The 19,099-nt window shown below is 38.5% G+C and overlaps 1 pseudogene; it reads right to left on the bottom strand.

Moving 5' to 3' along the window:
* LOC143387483 (integrin beta-6-like) overlaps positions 1-19,099 on the bottom strand; it is a 137,283-nt pseudogene that overhangs the window by 54,770 nt on the left and 63,414 nt on the right.

Below are 19,099 nucleotides of genomic sequence, written 5' to 3'. Positions count from 1 at the left end.
TGGAGATCAGTATGTCAAATGAACTAAACCAGGCACAGAAAGACAAGTACTGCATGAGCTCACTCATATGTGGTTTGTAACAAAGTTGATCTCATAGTAGTTAAGAAAAGACTGAGGATTACCAGAGACCAGGGAGAATAAGTGGGGAGAGATGGGGAAAGATTGATTAATGCGTGTTGAATTACAGTTAGATGGACATGGGAGGAACTGGTGTTTTTGCACCATGAGGTAAATGTAGTTGATAATGATGTATTGTGCATTTTGAGAACCTGTAAGAAATAATTTTGAAAGTTTTACTGGGAAATGAAATCGGCCAAATTACATTGTGTGCATATGTGAATAAGTAACAATGAATTCCACTAATAAAGCTAGAATGCACCAATGAAAAAAGAAATGATTTGAGGAGGTAGAGATTTTAACCTGATGTCAATGCTATGCAATGTGTACATGTATCAAACCATTAAAGGTTGCCCTGTTAACGGGTACAATTCTTATTTTCTTTATGTGCCAGTTAAAACAAACAAACAAAAAACCCTGGGATTCCAGAAGCACAGTGTGAAGACACTGGACTGAATCATCAGAAGAATTTCTTGATCTCAAAGCAACAGCATATACTGCAAACAAACCTAATGCCACTATTCCCTGTCTGCTCTTCTAGTCTCAATTAGTAGATTAGAAAAACATAAAACAGAAGAAAGGAGGCAGGGGAAATCAGGAGGGCATAAGAAAGAATGAAAGGATGAAGAAGAAGTACATGGACAAAGAAAGGTGAAAGAAGGAAGAGACAGAGGGAAAAGGACAAAAACAGCTGGCAGCATTTTTAGGCAAATTCTTGAAAGAATGGAAAAATCCCTATGAGGAAAAAAAACGACAGGGTCCCTACCCCTGTTGTACATTATTCGCAGGCTGAGCTATTTAAAGGAGAATAACAGTTAAAACCTGATTGTAAGGGGCAATATTTAAACATGACAATTTAGCTTTTTTAAAATGTAAAGTTGTTTCTAATTATTCTTGTAATGATTCTTTTAAAAATGGTTATGTTTTATCTCTACTTTTGAGTTAAGACATTTATTCCCACAAGAATTAAAAGGAGGTAATAGACCTTAAAGACAGAAACAATTGGGCTAGATTGTAATTTGGTATTATTTAAGTCTTAATTATACCATTTTTTTGTTATTTTAGGGGGAGGGTGTTACTAATAAGAGATATAGATGTGGTACAAAATGGAGAAGGGTGTAAAGTTATAATTAAATAGGGGGAATTGGTTCTGCTGCAGAGTAGGGTGACTACAGTTGAAAATAATGCATTAGTCTTGGAATACAGCTCAGTTGGTAGAGTGCTTGCCTCGAATGCACAAAGCCCTGGGTTCAATCCCCAGTGTGTGTGCACACACACACACACACACACACATACACACACAATGCATTGTATATTTCAAAATAGCCAGAAGAGGGATTTTTTAATGTTCTCACTACAAAGAAATGATGAGCATTTGAAATAAAGGATAAGCTAATAATCCCGATTTAATCATTATGCAATGCATAGATGTATTTAAATATATCGAAACACAACATTCTATCTCATAAATATGTACAATTATTGTGGGTCAATTAAAAAATTAACAAAAAAGAAAATTAATGAAGTAAATGTTTAATTTCTAGGGGAATCATAAATAAAACTCAAATCTAGATTAGCAAAAAAGAGCAGGCATCTAATGCAGAATGATTAAAGAAGGCAAATTTTTTAAAAAGAGGAAGAAAATATTTGCTATGCTCAGGTTGTTTCAGCTTTTAGTAAAAGCCTAAATACATCTGTTAGATTCATTGTGCTTTTGGAAATACAGATATTATCTAGTTACACATTTTTATTCATTAAAATATAAATCAGCTTTAGCTAAATTTAAATTATGAATTAACAAAAATAGAGGAATTTGAATATACTGAGAGGATGAGTAAACAACGTGCAAGAACAAGTTAAAACACATACCAACTATTTCATGATCTGTGTGGTTTAGATGTTTTTTACATATATAAGGCAACGTGAACTCACAGTCCCTACTCCTCCAGGCATTCGACATAAATGTATTAAATACTCCACAGCGATATTCAACAAATGGATCAACGTTCGTCTCTGAAAATACAATGTGTGTGTTTCAAGAGAGTTCAACACACACTGAAATGTAGTTTTAGCATCAAAAGATACTTCTCAAAGATGGTCAAGTCTATTAGATATTATGATTTTGCAGGTAAAGTCCAGACATGACAATTAAATGATTTCCCAATGATGGCAAAAGAGCCAATTTCACTTTAAAGTGTTTTTTTTTTCAATTTGTTGTTATTTCTAAAAACAGCAGCTTGAATCTGAACTCTAACCCACATTCTCCTGCAGCCTCAGCTAAATAGCTTAACTTTCTGGCCTCTACCTTATTTGTCTGGAAAAACTTGCCTTACAGGATTTTTAGTTAGGCTAAAAAATATTTATAAGCCACTTCGAGAATAATGTCTTGTATATACATGGGACATGCTGCTGCTTAAGGCCACAGAATGATGCCACATGTCGAAGGTAAGTAAAACACTGTGGGTACCTGTGTTCCAGTTCAGATAGGTAAGTGGGGTGCCATCAGACCACTGCCAGCTAGTGTTTTCATCCAGCTGATTCAAACCTGTCTATACTTCTACTGCTTTACCACTTATGTGCTCTGAAAAGAAAATCATGGAATTAGAACGTTTTTAATGTTATACTTCTGTCTTGTTTTCCTATTCCTGGTTCATTAATCAATCTTAGTAACAGGATGGGGTTTAGGTGCTACTAAAACCCACCCTGATGCTTTAGAGGGACAAAAGCAAACCTCCACTGTCCTCAGGAACCCAGCAATCTCCTAAAGTTCACACTTGGCTGTCAGTGTTTCATTCAAGCATCCAAAAATGTTGTCCTTCAAAGGTTCTCAATGTACTCAGGGGTACATTGTTAAGGTTCTGAAGCCATCTTATTTTCAATGGGTTCATGCATTTAAGACTTTTAGAGTGTAGATGAGGAAGTGTCCAGGGCCACTCCCAGAAAGCCAATGGAGGCAAGTCTTTAAATTTCAGAAGGTGTGCTGAAGTACAGCAGAGCAGGGAGAGCCAGTCAGAAATGTGTGGCCAATAGAAGCAGCAAAATGCAAGGGACCAGAGAGCATCCAGAGGGATCCCCATCAAGTGTGGACTAAAGCCACATGCAATATGTTAGGGTTTAGCTATTAGATGTCTCAAGAACTCATGTGTGAGACAGTACAAGAAAGTTTACAGGCAAAATAATTGGGTTATGAGAACCTTAACTGCCGCAGTCTCTGGCTGGGCACAAATCACGAGCCTCCACACAGCTTGTAGATTCAGATAGCAATTCTTTATTCCCGAACTGTCACCGGCACTCTACAAACACGTTCTGGGGAAATCCACGTTCTCTGCCCAAATCCACCACTCCACTGGGCTTCTGTCTCCCAAAAATACTGTCTGACCCTAAGAACTCAAGAGGAACTCAGGCAGAGGGATACACCCTATTCTAAACAGGGAACACCCTAATCTCCTATTATGCTAAACCCAGAACACCCTAAACACGGATCCGCCCTGGTCCTTGAGCAAGGTCAGCTTTCAGGAGTCCTTCCACTAGACAGCATGGGAGTACGCTGGCAAGGAAATTGTCATACCTACTTGGCAGATGGCTCCCAGCACTTAACCTAATCAGTGCATTAATTCCTGATAAGATTAATTAGGTGGTAGTTGTAGGCAGGTAGGGTGTGGTTGGGTTCCTGGAGGCATGCCTTTGGGGTATATATTTTGTCTTGATTGAGCAGAGTGCTCTCTCTCTCTCTCTCTCTCTCTCTCTCTCTCTCTCTCTCTCTCTCTCTCTCCCTTTCCTGGAGCCATGTCCTCAGCTGCTTTTCTCTTCTATACCTTTCCACCATGATGTTCTTTGCTTTAAGCCCCCAAGTAAACTTTTCCTCCTAAAATTGTTCTTGTCAGGTCTTTTGGTCACAGCAGTGAAAAAGCTGACTAAAACATTTGAGGCTGCTCCCACTACTTAGGTCAGAGACAGTTTATGGCAGGCTGGCTCTGTGGCTCCTGTGGCAGCTTGGAAGACTGAGGCAGGAGGATCGAAAGTTCACAGCCAGCTTCAGCAAAAGCCACGTGCTAAGCATCTCAGTGAGATCCTGTCTCTGAATAAAATACAAAATAAAGCTGAGGATGGGTCTCAGTGGTTAAGTGCCCCCTGAGTTCTCTCCCTAATATCCGGCCCCCCCAAAAAATGCATTGACAAAACAGGGAGAAATTTCCATAATTAATATCTAGGCAAGTGCCAAGTGATGTTTTAAAGTAATCTAATTAAAATATAAATTATTCTTGAATTTTGAATGTCCATTGTGCAATTGTTTTATTAACACACATAAAAGCATTCTGCAATTTATGACCTATGTTTAAAGTTTATAGTCTACTTATCTTTACAACTAAATTGACCCTCAATATTGTAATAACAAACTCAAATGTAAATTCCTTTGGATATTGCTTGGCATTCATGACAGCTTAGATAATTCTTTATTCCCATAGTTAATGTTCACCAGTGACTAGCAAGAAACATTAGATTATTTTCATCATTAAAAAATAGGTTAATTAGAACAGAATTCTGTCTTTATGAATAGATTTTTGTTTTCCTAAACAACTTTCAAAGTCTAATTATAGAATTGAGGAATATAAATCAAAGTCTCTGACATTTTATTTTCAAAAATAGTTATTGAAATTCAATGCATAATTCCAAATCTTCTCACAAGATATCTTTGCAGTTAAGATAGATAAAACTAATTCATAAATGGTGTGCAAAATTTTACATAAAACCAGTCCAGATTAATAATAATTTTGGAAATTGGTGTTTTCCTCTAATATGAGTCACTCAAATCTGGGGGGAAGGGTAGGCATGCACTGTTTATCCATTTGTACCAATTCTTCTGGAAAATGTTACTGACTTTCAAAAGCTTTTAAGTAAGTGTGCCTCCTCTTCCATTCTGGGAATCCACTTCTATAAACTATTACAGAGAAATAATTGTGGAACTATGAACAATGAAATGTGTAGGAATGGTTAATAATTGTAACAAATAAGTAAATAAGATAATTTTATCTGTCTCTAATTAAAAGGAGATTACACAAATACATTACTGCCTAACTACGCTACTAGGTAATCATTAACAATTATGATGTATACTATATATTTACAGACATGGACACATGTTTCTTATAGGTAGGCGAATGAAAAAGGCAACTTACCCACTGTGTGCATGGTTGTTAAATGGTTAACACACACTGAGAATTCATTATGTGTGCTGGGCACTTTTCTAAGACTTCATCTGCATTATAAGATGTAATCTCCACTAAGCACTAGGTACTATATTATTTCCTCTAGATAGTGGAGGAATTGAGGCACAGAGTGTTTAAGTGAGTTGCTTGAGTAAATCTGTTACTAAGTGGTAGAGGCAGGATTCAATCCCAGGCAGGGAGCTCTCTGGTTCCTGCACCTATATTATGTGCAATAGCTGCCTCATACTTTCATATGATGCCATTTATTCATATATGCTATGTATGTCTCATGCATTTATATGTTTTTGCAAAAGGACATGGTTAACTCTGGTTTATAGAACTATAAGTAATTTTTTATTTGCTTTTCTTTCTGTATATCTGATTTAAAAAATGTTTTCATTGTCCTACATGTGTAATAAAATTTGAGGAAAAAAGTGTCAAAAACTCTTAATTAAAGTGACTAATTTTTTTTACACTTTTTAATGTTTCCAAAAAAAAATTTAAAGGGATTCCCAAACACATTTAATCTATAAAAAAGTAAAAGAATGATTTAGGGAATGGGTGAAACACAAGTCTCGCTTGTTAGTAAAAATCCTTTGACATTTTATATTATTGTCTTATACGGTTAGTTCACATGTGTGTGTTTTTGTTTTTCCCACTAAAATGTTCAATTCTTTGGCATCTTCCAGAAAGTCTAGTATGTACTGCATGCAGTGAGTGACAGATAAACTGTTAATTAATAGAGTACTTAATAATTTATAAATGGAATTCAATGACTAATGTCTTCAGAAGAGACATTTTTGCATATGTGAACATAACTGTTAACAATAATCATTTTATCATACCAATATTAATGTGTGTCATCCACCTACTTACTCCTTATGAAATTTTCTTCACTTTCATCTGCAATACTTAATAAAGCACTTCCTTGCATCTGGCATGAAGAATGTGCCTCAGTCCAAGAGAGAAATGAAAGCAGGTTGAATTAGTAGCAAATGTGTGAATTGAGATCCTTCTCCAAGACAGCATCACAACCTATCTCTGTAGAGGCTGGAAAAAATCCATTTAAAACATTCACTATAGTGATATTTTATCCATACAGACATATATTTCTAAGTCACTTTTGAATGGAATGAGTCCAACTTGCAACCTCTAAAACTTATCTATTCTTGATTAGGTTTGTTAGATGAAAATCTGCATTGTTATTTCATTGATGTCTTACAGTTAAACTTTTTCAAGATTTACCTAAGGATATTCAAGAAACTATCAATAAAGAAGCTCTGATACATTCAAGGAAAATAATAAAAATTGGTTTTAAGAGAAGGAAATAGAAGTGAAACATCGATAAAAAATAAAATCTGTATTCTTTAGTGAGTAATCATTTACAGTTTTACATCAAAAGCTTTGGTGAATTAAAATGTATATTGGAGACAGACACAAATGTTGTTTCAAAAGATTTTTCTGTCTAAATACACAAGTGCTAAGTGGAATACATAGAATAGAATAGTTACATGAGTCAATAGTGAACACAAATTTTCAAATACACATCAAGCATAGGAACCTTGATATTTGAATAGTTCTTTCGGCCAAGAGGAATAGAAGCAAAAATCCACTTGTAAGACATTGGCCACAGATTGCATAGTATGCCTGAAAGTAAATTTCATGAAGTGTGAAATGTGGATCTGAAATCTAAAGTTTCTTGAAATAACAGAAAATGACGACCTAGTTTGGGTGCTTTTGCTAAAATGTTAAATTAATCCCCAAGATAGAGTAAGCAGACAAAGAATTTCAGACTGTAGAAAACGTGATCCATCTGATAGCATGAATATAGCTGATGGACAGGCCACCTACTACAATCTAGAACATCCTTTCCCAATTGTGGTCCTCAGAATAAGATGAATTCAGAGTTTCCACAAAGTAGATCCAGGCCATAATGCACATGGGTGTCCTCTGGGAAATTCCCGGTGTGTATTAGCCTATTAAAGAATGAAATGTTCTACAGTTCAGGTAATTTTAATTCAGTATTCTTTAAACTTATTTGATGGTAAAAGCCTTTTTAGTTTCTTTTCCCCATGCTTAGTTAGGTGGTTCTCTTGGGAAATGTGGAAAGTTTTTTTTTTTTTCATATTTGGTTACAATACACATTCCCCAGAACTGAGTTAGTTAATCAGAAGTTATTAAATCACATATTAATCTCAGGTTGTCTTTAGAATTTCCTGGATGATACATGTATTTATTGAAGGGTCCAAAACTGAAGTGGGAAGAAGACAAGACTATCACAGAACAACAGATGAAGAAAGAAAAGGGAAAGAGAGAGGGAAATTAGTAACCATTTTGCCCTGGTGGCTGAAATTTCCCCATGAGATGGAATCCTTAGAGATGGTCTTCAGCTAAAATGCTAGGCCTTCCCATTTTTTAGAGGTAAGTTCTGTCATGTTCTTCCAGTGCAGCAGCTGAGACCAGAAGGGGGAGCAGGGAGGGAACTTTTTTTCAAATTAAGGGTGCAAATGATTCATGTAGCCAGATTATTTTTTAAAATGTAGATTGTCAGTCTCAGAGGTTCTGAAACAGTTGGTCTAGGGAAGGATTCAAGAACATGTCTTTAAAACATGTTTTTAAAACATGATTTTCAAGGCAGATGCTTCAGGAAGCAAATACTAGAAAACACTGTCTTAAAGGAAAAAATTCAAAACCCTTCCTAAGGAGGGCATGTCCAAGTAGGCCTTGGCTATTAGAAGAGAGTAGAATGTTAGAAAAGCAAATCTGAGGGCTGGGTTTGTGGCTCAGTGGTAGAGCGCTTGCCTAATATGTATGAGGCACTGGGTTCAATCCTCAGTAGATCTGAGAGGAGGCTCAGTCCTGGTGAGTGGGGTATCTGCTTCTCATCTGCTGCCACGGAGACTTGGCAATAAATCCTAATAAGCCTCCAGACCACAGCTAAATACATGACAAGAAAAGTTCTGCACTTTGATCTTATTCCCATTTATTTTTTTCCCCCCAAGGGTTAGTCTGGCTCTATCAATATGGCCTTTTGTAGAACCTACCTGAATTCTACATACTCAACAGTCAAGGTTAAAGGTTTGCAGGTGATTGTGTCTGTGCTGCACACCACATGGCCCAGTTGGTGTTAGGTTTTCCTTGGTTTTGAATTCTCAAAGTTATTTGATAGAGAAACTTAAGACAAATATTTGCAATAGGTGTTCATATACTCCTGACGAGTCAACTCATTTGTCATTGAAATTTGGTTTACCTGAAATGTAAGGATGTGTTCTTTTGTGCAGGTAGACACAAATGCTGTCTGTTTCCCTAGATGGATGGAGTGTCACTCCACAGATCTCACTGGAAGGTTGTTAAATACAAGTCCAGGCATAGCAGTGAGCACTGTTCTGGGTGGCTCTGCTCCCCATCAGGACCAAAGGATTTGTTTCTCCAGTTGCCAAGGGACACCCCTCAGCATTAAACCCTCTTCAAGTGTTACCTTGGCTGAAGAGTCTCTTTGTCCAGTGTCACTTCTCCCTTCCCTTCTCCACACCATGACTGGTCAAGGCAAGGACAAGACCCCCTTCCCAACTAGGAACAACTTGGAAGGGACACACCAACTTGAGAACTCCTCATCATGTTGGTCTAGGGGTTATCAGACTACATGATATCTACCTCTGTGCGCTTCTGCTCTCTTCCCTTCCTTTCCTCATAATCTCATCCTGAGAGGATTCCCAGGAGACTCCCTGCATACTAACCTCTGCCTCAGAGACTTCTCTCCAGGACCTACCTGCCACAGGCTCCTTATCTCTCTCTTTCTAAGCCACTGAAAACGCAAGACTGAAAGTCCACATCTCAATATGTTTAATTATTCTGGAAAAAAAAATAATCTAAGGGATGGAATCATCATCATATTTCTTTGCATATTTGGTTGTCTTTCTATTATCTTTTCTGTCACTGAATTTTGAACTCCTTTAGGGAAGTTGATTGTTTGCTAGAGATGATAGAAATCATTTGCATGATGTTGTAGGTTGGAGATCTTTCCCCTCTAAGCCACCTCTGTTGCAATGGGCTGAGTTGTTTTCATACCAACCCTGATTTTACTGTAAACTATGGCAGATATCAGCCTTTTCTTGCTCTTAAGTGTGGCTTCTTTTTCTTCCCTAAGGATATAGCTTCGCCCTTGTCCCAGGTGTACGGTATCTTGTCACTTTTTAAAATCGTTGAATTTTTTTAAAAAATGAAGACTAGTACTATCAAAGCTGCTATTGAATGCCAACTTGTAAAGTTACTACTTTTTGTCTCATTTTGGTCTTCCTGGACTCAGCAAATAGTTGCTGGGTGTCTGTTCCCTGTAAAGTGTCTTGCTGGTAAATCTCGTTTAACAGGGTATACAGGCAGAGGCAGGATCCTTGCAATGCACTTTTTGAATGCCTTATACACTCCTTGGAAGGCAGCTCTGATCATAATTGAAATTGGACGATACATTATGTGACTGCTTGTTGATCATCTGTTCCTCTTGATAGAAGCATTAGGAAAGCAGGAAGCATGTTCTACCTTGTCCATTCTATCCCCTAAGCTTCCTATCAGTATTTAAAGGTTGTTGGGTGGAGGAGGACCTGTTATCAAAGGAAGCTGAGAAGTAGTAGTCACCAAGGAAGAAAAATGAGTCTGCCTGTGTTACAAAAACTCCAGGCAAGAGATGGTATCAATTTTGTTATGTGTTGCTCTATCTTTGAATATGAAGATTTAGCTCATTAGTGACTTTATGGTGCCCTATTTCAATGAAGGAACCCAATCATCTGTCCCCTCTGTGCCTGCATCCAACAGAGGAGCATTGCCAATGAAAGTCCTTCCACCCATCTCATTTATCAACCACCCCTAATACTCCCTGGAAACATCACTAGCTTTTCAAGAAGCTTTCTCTCCAGCACCATGCTACCCATTTCACACCTTCCCTATTGTCCAAACTGCTCATTCTTTCTTTCTCCTCTACAAAGAGAAAGTCACGGCCACTAGACTGATTTCTCTACTTTTCTTCCATCACCTGATGTAACTAATGGGCCTGCACTGTACCCTACCTCATCTCTCCTAGAGAAATTGTCTTTATCTATAAAAGGCCAATCTGTGCATCTTTGATCTGGACCCTACTTCCTTCTGTCTTCTGAGAGATCAATGCCCTCTGCCAGCTGCCTCACTTTCCTGTATTTTCAATGTCTTTAGAGATCATTTTCAGATGCATTCATAGGTGGTTCAGCATCTCTCATCCTTAAAAAGCAAGAAATCACAACGAAGACAACTACACCACCAGTACCACCACCAACAACAAAACTCCTTACCTTGGCCTCCATATCCCAGTTACTGCCTTCTCTTCGTCTCCACCAGTCACATACTATAATACACATATGATTTACATTTCTTCATTTCCTATTTATCTAAAAACAATTTTATTAAAATATAATTCATATACTGTATAATTCACCCATTAAAACTTTACAATCCATTCCTTTTTTTTTTTTTTGTATATTCAAAACATTTTGCAACCATAAATGCCATCGATTTTATTTATTTTTACTGTGCTGGGGATTGAACCCAGGGCTGCATGCATGTTGGATAAGCACTCTACCACTGAGCTACACCCCCAGCTCAACACCATCAATTTTAGACCAAGTTCATCACAACAAAACGAAACCCAGTACCCATTGGCAGTCACTCCCCACTTTCCCTTCGTTCTTCCTCTCTACCCCCAGCCCACAAGAGCCACGAATCTAGTTTCTATCTCTAAGGTTTGACTATTTTGGACATTTAATATAATTGGAATTATAAAATATGTTCTCTTCGTGACTGACTTCAGTCACTTAGCATAATGTTTCAAGAGTTATCTTTATTGTAATATGTACCAGTATTTCTTTTCTTTTACTGCCCAGTAATATTCCACCATAGGGCTATATCACACTATATTTACATGTTCATCAGTTGACAGACATATATATTGTTTCCATTTTTGGCCTGTTATGAATTTTCTGCTATGAGTATCTATGTACAGGCTTTGTGTGGGCATGTTTTCATTTCTTCTGACTATATGCCTACTAGCAAAATGCAGAATGATAGGGAACTTTATATTTAATCTTTTGAGGAACTGACAGGTTGTGTTACAAAGAGCTATATCTTTTACAATCCTAGCAGTAGTGGATGAAGTTCCAATTTTTCTACATCCTCACTAGCATTTATTATTATCTCTCTTTTTGATAGTGGATGTGAAATGGTGTGTCTGTGGGTTTGTTGAATTTTCCTGATGGCTAGTGATGTTGAGTATCTTTTCATGTGTTTATTAGTCATTTGTAAATCTCTGAAAAAGTGTCTATCAACTTTTTAAAATAGAATTATTTGTCTTTCTATCGTTAACTTGTAATAATATATTCTAGATATAAGTTCCTTGTAAGATACATAATATTTGCAAATATTTTTATAGGAAATATTTTCTATTTCCCCAGTGGAAAATATTTGCAAACATTTCTCCCTTCTGTAGGCATTTGTCTCATTTTTCTCCTTTTGTTTTCCAGTGTTGGGACTGGAACCCAGGGCCTTGTGCATACTAGACAAGGGCTCTACCACTGAGCCATATCCACAGCCCTTCTTTCAAGTTTCTTGATAGTGTCCTTTGAAGTGCAAAAGATTTTTCACTCTGATGAAGAGAGACATAATAGCTTCTCTGATTCTTGTTGGAGGCTCAGGTGAGGTTGGCAATTAATGCACTGACATTGGTAACAATGTGCTCTATCATATCAAAATCATATCAACTGAATAAGGTTCAAGGACCATCAGGTCATTCCATAGATTGGCATTCTAAAAATATCTCAAACCAACTGTGACTCTCCAGCTTTGTAGGGCATAGAACCCCGAGAGACCAAGAATGGCCCCAAATGACCTCTGAACGAACCCAGAGAGATTCCTATGCCTCATGCTTATTCCTGAAGATCTTTAATCACACCCTTCACTGTGGTGTGTGTGTGTGTGTGTGTGTGTGTGTGTGTGTTCATCAGTATTAAGTTTTAAATTTAAATCACTTACAATCAATTTAAAAAAAAACAACCTCAGCATCGTGAGAAAAGATTTCCATGTGAGAAATGTGAGATGAAATGCAGAAGTATGAACCTTTCCTCTCTGTCCCATCCACTTGTTGACCCCATGGAAAGAGCTATCATTTTGCTCAGATGTCAGTCTCTGACACAGCATTTTGAGTTATGTTGGCCACCTGGAACCGAAAGTAACAAGAAAGGAAGAAACTGGAACAGCAGTTCAGCACTGTCCACACAAACATGCTCCCTGCTGGTTGTGGTAAAGGTCAGGAGAGGGGAATCTGGAAGTCTGTCAAGTAGAGGAAGCTTCTGAGCTGTAGGAAGCCAAGCAAAGAGATAGTCTGGGGGGTTAAAAGTCCTGAGCCCCATGAAACCCAGGCTTCCACTGAGAAGATGTAATGGCTATAAGTAACAGAGCTTTTCTGAGAATCTTAAAAGAATGCTATCAGTCTTTTTCTTTTGTTTTAAGTCACTACTATTAGATCCATGTGAAATATGTGTTAATTTGATTAGTATTGGTTAGTTTATTTGGTTTTAATGGCATCTACTGGAGTTAGAAATAGAGAAGATAATGCAAGCAATGTGACATCTGGTTAAGGAATTGAGGGTGTGTAGGGATTCCTTGCATGTACACCTGGATGTGAGATGGATGTGGATGGAGAAAGTTGGTGATCTGACACTTATTAAATGACAAAATATTGTCATGCTTGTAGAATAGCTAATGTCCCAAGCACCCTGCTACCTCAAACTTCCCTGCACCTCTTCATTCACATTCCAGCAGCTCGGGGGTTAATACCAGCAGTGGGCTTCTAGAACTCCAAACCCCACACTAAGATCTCTACTTGGATTGTTTAATAGCCTATACCATATTGGTTGTTAACTGTCCTAATGTCACCCTATTCATAGATGTGTGTTGCATGGAATTACCTGCATCCTGTGAATTCTTTGATGATGAATTATCTGCATCAGGATCACCTAAGGCACTTGTCAAAAATGCAGATACTTGAGTCCTGAATCCTGGACTCTCTGCATCTCTAGAAGAGCAAGCACTTGCATTTTTAACTATGTCTCAGGTTATTCTAGAACATCTTATCAAATATAGTCTGCATTTTCTGGCATAGAGCCAACCATAGAGCCATGCCTTTCATGTAGATGCCTCTTTCAAGGGAGAATCCAAAGTTCTAAAACTCTTGGTATTCACCACTGTGCTTAACCTAGTGCTTGTTGATAGGCAATAAAGAGGAAGGACCGTTGATTGAGACGTGTATGCAGAATAGATAAATTAAGTTTGATGATGATGGTGGTTGGAGTGGCAACCAATCCCTATGAGTGCATACTGTGTGCCAGGTGCTGTAAATCCCTCAGATGGATTAACTAATTGAATCCATACAATAACCCTAATAGGTAGTCTATTATCTCCATTTTATGACCAAGGAATGTAAAACCCAGAGAGACAAAGGGAACTTCCTAAAATCTCATTGTTGGGAGGAAACAGGACTCTAGTGTTGGCTTATCAGACTTCAAAGCCTATCATTCTTTGTATTTACTAAGCCATATTGGGTCTTAGATTAGAAAACAATTCTATAGATAATTTGTAAATCAGATTCTTTGGACTTAATATCTTCCATTAGCTTTTTTAAAAAAATATTTTCTCATTTCATTACATAAGTCGGGGGGAAGTAGGCATGAAAGATGAAGAGGTTCTAAAAACTATACTCTGACTTGCAGGAGCAAAGATGGAAGAAATAGAATAGAGAAAGCAGAAAGTGTATATAAATATTGTCCAATATGTAGGAACAATTAGAAACCTTTATGTTAAATAAAAATAAGATAAAAATTATAAAGCATTAATTTTAAAAAAAAGAACTTTGCATCTGTCACTAGAACTTTAAAGTCAATTTAAGAAGATAAAAGGATTTTGAGGCTATAGCTAGAAAATAAATAGTAAGGAAAGGGAGACAATTGAGAACCCATTGTGGAGAAATAATGAGGGAACTGTGATTTTATGTAAAGATCATTAAAGGGGCCAGTTGACACCTGGACTTGACAATGGCCAAGACAAGCAGTATGGATGTGGGAAAATTAGGGCAGCTCAGAAGAGGCAGTGGATTGAAAGGATAACTGGGCTTTATGCGCATTCAGGTTTGTTTTGAAGTACCCTGCCGGGAAGCTGGGATTAATAAGATCACAGAGTATTATAATTTGATTCTGGTTAAAGCATCCTTATGTACTGAGCTTAATGAAGAATGACTAATTAACATCTTTTTGAATGTAAGTGGGAAAAGGGAATATACATCTGAATTGTTTTTTCCAAGGCAAAAACAAGCCCCAAATCAAGATCGGGATTAATGGAATCAGGGTGCTTATTCAGACTTCAATAGATCAATGCTGGTGCTTTTCTTTAAATATGCATGCTTTCTATTCATCCTTGATTCATTCATGACATACAGAGAAGACTAGATTTATTCTTACTGGGATCTGGGCAAAATCCCCACTTCTTATCTCTTTTGTATCGGCTTGTGGTGGCACACCACAGCAAGTCATCTTCCCGGCCTTCCCGGGTGCATTCGTGAAACCACTGATGGTTATACTGGAAGGGCAACATGCATGGCATCCCGTGGGCATTCCCTTTGATTGTATACATGTCTAGGAGAAAAAAAAATGACAAAGTCAGATAAATACAGTATCAGCATCATCTCTGCACACTGTCATCTTGTTATGCATTTTTATTGACTGAAATCCTCCTAGCTGCAGGCACTAACTAACCCTCCTGAGCCCCCAGGTCCTCATTGTCCAGTGACAGTCGAAGAGCCAATTCCAGGCCTGGGTTCAGAGGAAGAACTGTTAAATGGTTTGCTTGTACATTCATCCACTTGTTTATTTACTACAGTGGGCTGCTACAGTAGCACAGAACTTGTGAATGGATGAAAAGGAAAATTTAATGAAGATTTTACTTCAAAGTATCCGCCAGTTCCCCAATACACTGGTGTTGGTATTTAAACCTCATTGGTTTCATAGGAATTTATTAATTTATTCATTCAATAAATATTTGGTGAGCATTTAATGTACCTTGCACTGGGGATATCTTAGTGAAAAAAACAGAAAAATTCCTTTTCATGAGGAGTTTCTGCTTTAGTCGGGAGAGACAAAGGGAAAGCAAAGAAACAAACATATGATAATTTCAGGTCATGGTAAGTGCCATGAAGATAAATAAAATGGGGTAAGAAGACTGTGCAAGCATGCGCAAATGTGCGTGCATGAATGTGTGTGTGTGTGTATGTGTGTGTGCATGTGTGTGTGTGTGTGTGTGTGTGTGTGTGTGTGTGTGTATGCACCAATGTAAAGTCTACCTGAATAAGAACTGGGTAAAATGGGCGTGTTAATTGTGGAAATATTTGTGCCAGCAAAAGGAACAACAAACGTAAAGGTGTAGAGAAAGGAGTGTGTGGGGTGAATGAAGAAGAGCAAGGTGGCTCAGGGGAAGGGGTTGCAGTGAAGTCCTGGAGTGTCTGCTCCCGTAGGACTATCTGCCATGTTGCTAAGGACTTTTCCTTTTTCACTGAGGGTGGTGGAGAGTATGGTGAAAGGTCACAGGCAAGTTTTGAAAGGGAAAGTGACAAGATTATATTTCCATTTTTAATTTATTTGTTTATTTTATTTTTTTACTGGGGTTTTAATTCAGGGGCACTCAACCACTGAGCCACATCCCCAGCCCCCTCTTTTTTGGTATTTTATTTAGAGACATGATCTCATGAGTTTCTTGGACCCTGGCTAATTTTCTGGGGCTGGCTCTGAACTCACTATCCTCCTGCCTCAGCCTTCTGAGCTGCTGGGAAAGATTTCCATTTCTAAAGAATCTCTGGGTGCAGTGTGGCAACCAGCCTAAATGGAGAGAAAGTGATGGAGGCCCATTGGCTAGAAAGATGAACACACAGATGTGGTCTGCTGGCTGTGTTCTCAATACACTGCAATCATCCACCATCCTTTGAGTTAACAAGGAGTCAACAAAAACTTCATGACTCAGCTGGGGCTTCCTATGGTAGGGGGCATTAAGGCCACCCTTAATTTAGTCAACAGGTCCTGGACAAAAGGGTCAGCTATGGAGATTCCCGTCCCTTTCCCAGAGTTGGCAGGGGCTAGACTGAGCTCATAGCACACCACCAGCCTTAGCAGTTACATCTGTTAGAAGCCAGAGGCGTTTTAGGACCAAATGCTTTGGTTTCAATCCCCTGCCTTCTACTCAGAAGCATATATTGCTGGGTCTTCCCCTGTGTGCACATGAGTTTGGGTATATGATCAAAAAATTGAAGCAAAATATTGAGTTCTTCTTTAGAACTATGGCATTTTGAGTGCTGGTTTGTAGCACTTGCTTTATTGTATGTAGGAAGCCCTGAAAATGTCTTGCTCTTAGCTCTCTGTTTACTCTTTCTTTGAAGCCCAGGAGATGATCTCACCTTGGGCCTTAGGAGTTCCATTCTCTGCTTCCATGGATGTTCTAGAGTCCTTCAGAGGACGTGGTTTTATTGAGGCATAATTCTGCAGGGCACCATAAGGGGAGGCACCAAATCTGCCTTATTGGCTTTTGTAAACCAGGCGCCCAACACTGTGCTGAAGAATAGTTAGCATTTAACAAGTGTGTACAGGATAGATGGATGGATGAACAGGTGGATGGAGAAGGCTACAAAAGAAACAAACCCTGAGGGAAATAATTTAACTATGTGACTTTTTGTTTGCTGTTTTAAAATGCCAAAAATAATAGAACTATAGAAAATATAAGTCCCCTGATAAATTGTGTCTCCTTATAGATCATGCTTGGTACACACAAAATAGAATGTCATTTATCATCCAGTATCTTTAGCATGACCGTTTCCTAAATACTGCATACCATCCCATGTGCACTTTGATTCAAAGCATTTTTACCTTTGTGAAGATGTTCACAAATGTCCCCACCATCTGACATGTAGGAAATCCACTTATGGAGATGTTTCCTTGAGGCCACAACCATGTCGTCCTGCTTCACCTGCACCATGTACTGGAGCGGGCCGGTGATCATCTTCCTGTTACAGCGCCACCTCCAGGAAACGTAGGTGGTGTCACATTCATATATACTTAGTGGCTGCTCTGGATTAGATAAATTCAGGCCCAGGCAACCACTGCCTCCTATGTTAAAGAGGTGGTGGTTTGAAACCCATTTCCACAGCATGTACTTGTTTGGCTGTTTGCAGTTCTCCAGGGTCAGTGCAGATTTACCTGCTTGAATGCATTTCTTAAGACTCTCACTTTGGATAATGAATATTTTTTTTATCTGTAACAAAAAATAAAAGATGTGGTATTTGACTTTCTTATGTAATTAACTAGTGCCACAAGGATCCCGTGTGCATATCTAAGCTGTGCTAGGTTGTAGCTGCTAGCCATTCCAGATACATCTGGAGCTGATGGGTAGGGTCTACTTGAAGGGCTTTCTTTGCTTAAAACAGGAGTTTTTTGGGGGGAAAATATAAAGGATTTATTGGAGATAATGGAGACCTCTGATCTAAGACTCCCTTGGCCATAGAAGAACAGAACTACCTGTCAATCATTTGGTGGTACTGATGAGAGAAAGCACTCACCACAACTGGACAGAAAGTGATATAATAATGAGAACAAGGGGGAGGGGTATTTGGTGTCCAGATATGTGGTGATACTTTAGGTTTTCTTCAAAGGAGTGCCTGGATGTTAGGAACATGACAACTGAGCTACTGAAATGAAAATTTCTACCACCAAGAGAATATAGGAAAGTGCTAGACAATTCTTCATGCTGTTGAAAAAACAATGCCTCTTAACATTTGCTTTCTGTGCTGGATCCATCAGGAGTAGAAAAGTGGCAACATTTTGCTTTGTCAGGAGTAACCTGGTTGCATGGAACTGTCAGCAGCAGGTAAACAGGACACTAGCTAATGCCCCATACCTAGATAAAAGACAGGTCCTAGAACATCACGACAGTGGTAGAAACCAGAGGCCACATTGCCATGTGGAGGAAGTAGACATTTTGTGACATAGTCCTGAACTCTTCCCTCTGGAGCAAGAAGAAGGGATCTGGGTGAGTTTCCTGTGCAAAAGCTAGTGGGACCCAGCCAGGGAATATGCTAGCTCCTGCCTGTTACCTGACTTAAGCTGCTGACTGGAAGTCACCGATTGCACAATCATTATGGCTGTGTTTTCTCACAGATTTTTTGTTTTCATTTTTAGAAGATGACAATCATGTTCAAGCACAGAGTATCCTGAACACAATGTCAAAGTTCAGTAAGTGCTCAATATTGACTGAAATTGCCAGTAGCTGCTGTTGAGGCCCATGAATGCTGAAGCTCCCCTCTGCTCTGAAAGTCTGATCAGGGCTCTTTTGCTCTCCCCTCAGCTAAGCTCCTGTCTTAGACTTTACTTCCTGTCTCTCCTTCAGAGCTCCCAAGGCACATAGTCAGGTTCCTTTACAATAGCCAGGGTTTAGGGAGGGTTTTGTCATGCAGCAAGGGCAAGATACAGCTTTCAAGAGATTTGAAACAGTGCAGAATGAACCTCCTCATGTTTGGGTATAAGAGAAAAATGCTTCACTTTTGGTAAAGTTTTTTGGTTTCTCCAAAATTAATCTGGCCAAGGAGAACTGATTTATGGTAACAAAAATCACTTAAGACACCATTAAAAAATTGTCAATTTATTAATGAAAGCCATATCTCATTTAAT

This window comes from Callospermophilus lateralis, unplaced genomic scaffold, assembly GCF_048772815.1.
Source record: "Callospermophilus lateralis isolate mCalLat2 unplaced genomic scaffold, mCalLat2.hap1 Scaffold_103, whole genome shotgun sequence".
Taxonomy (NCBI): domain Eukaryota; kingdom Metazoa; phylum Chordata; class Mammalia; order Rodentia; family Sciuridae; genus Callospermophilus; species Callospermophilus lateralis.
This window is presented reverse-complemented; position numbering and strand designations above follow the sequence as displayed.